A 1980-nucleotide genomic window follows, 5' to 3' on the forward strand; every position below is an offset into this window, starting at 1 on the left:
TGTGTGTGTGTGTGTGTGTTCACGTCTAACAATCGTTGACACTCCGTCTCTATTGTACTAAGAAGAAAAGTTAGGACGGACTGCCCCTTATACTTTTCCATTCCCACAGCTCCCTTTCATTCGATTGCGGGTATTTTTCCATCGTAAACTAGGTTCTGCTCCATTAACCATCTAACAGCCGCACAGGGTTTGTTCCAGCGTATCTGAGGTACTGAACCTGCAGTACTGACAAGCATGGGCCGTCTCGCCTTACTGCCCAGAGTTTGCAAAACTACCTGTTTGATCCAGCCTTGAAGTCAGTTTGCCTGGCCTGTCACCATGCCAACAAGTGAGGACCCCTCACCCCAATAAAATAATCATCATTAAAAACAAAAACAAATGAGCAATATAAATAGATAATTTTTAAAAAATGAACGTTAAAAGTATGAATAAAGTAGAATAAACATGTCCAAAGAGACTATTCACATTTTTTATGAAAATAAAATCTTGAAATAATGTGTTTGCAGCTCTTCAGAACTTGGTGATAAATATTTAATGAATTGATAAATTAAGCGCTGTTGAGCAGTTTAAACGTAAGTTTTAAACGGCTTCCATGTCTCTTGCTGAACTCAGTTTCAAGAATCTCCTTATTTATTATCTTTTTTTTTTTTTGGTATTCGTTACTTGGTTTTAATATTTATACTGTTTTACGGCACTTGCATCACAGATGGTCACATCAAGGGCCGGTCTTTGTTTGTGGAATATAGACATAATGTGTCATTTGGCATCGTCGGTTTTTGGGCATATGAAATTTTTGGTATATAATCTTCAACTTCAAGCCTGTTTATTTGCCTTGCTTTAGATGAAAAAATACACCTGTATCTTGAATAGAAATCGATATTGTTTTGATTGAAGTAGGTGGGGGATCGCCTGGACTCCGTAGTAAAATTAGCGAGGAGGCCGCCAAAGTTTGGTGACTTACACAGGTGTGCTGTCATTGGAAGCAGCAAATTTTACATATTTGTACCTTTGATGGATGAACGTGTTGAGTAAAAATCCACGCTGGAATGCTTTTTTTTAATGAACAGAAAATATGTTCAGGCAACTGCCCCCCCCCCCCTCCCCCACCAACAATTTCTGAAATCGATAAACGTTGTCGAACAGGCGAGGAATCACTGCTGGTTTCTTCGATTTTATCATTAGGTTGCCTCCAGGTAACCTTATTTGGGTAACTTTCGTAGACATAATCTAGCGTCCCTCTTTCTGAACCTGAGAGATTGCAAGTCTATGTAAGTCATATTTACAAGTACATAGTCTGCCTAGTCCCAGAAAAGAATTTAAATTCAAGATCTACTTAACATCGAATGCAAGGAAGTAAATCGAACGAAAGTCTCAACAGATCATGTTGAATCTAGATTTAGCGTTATGTAGGCTCTCTAAATTTAAACAGACATTTGCAGGGGTTCGATCAAGATTTTCCCAATCACATAGATGTAGGAGGATTATGCATCATATAACTGGAATTTACAGGGGTTCTATGTTCTTTTGTGATAATTCCATTTTGGCCCCAGCCCCAAAGATTATTATAAACCTAACCCTTAAACTCTTACTACCCCTAGCCCAAATAAAGTTACTATCATATTCCAGTGCTCCCTGAGCCAAAATCGGAGACTACCATATTCTCCTTTCTAGAATATCTATTAAAATAAATTGTAGTGTATAATCTATACACAGCTAGTGGTATATTGTCACCGAGCAAAGAGCTAAAATTAAACTGCAAAACTAACTCTTCAGTTCTAGAGATCAATATCTTTTCTGTCCTACTAGTTCTAATTCGTCCTCTGCAAGATGTAACCCACCAACAACGACTTCCACTTTTATCAACTGCTCTCTATGTCCAGGATGCACCCTTCCTCCCTTTGGTGTCCTCCTACCATCTTCTTTCAGGTCAACCTCTAAATCTCTTTCCTGTTCTTGGTCTCCATTCCGTACATTGTTTTG

Source organism: Aplysia californica, unplaced genomic scaffold (genome assembly GCF_000002075.1).
Source record: "Aplysia californica isolate F4 #8 unplaced genomic scaffold, AplCal3.0 scaffold00093, whole genome shotgun sequence".
In the NCBI taxonomy this organism is placed as follows: domain Eukaryota; kingdom Metazoa; phylum Mollusca; class Gastropoda; order Aplysiida; family Aplysiidae; genus Aplysia; species Aplysia californica.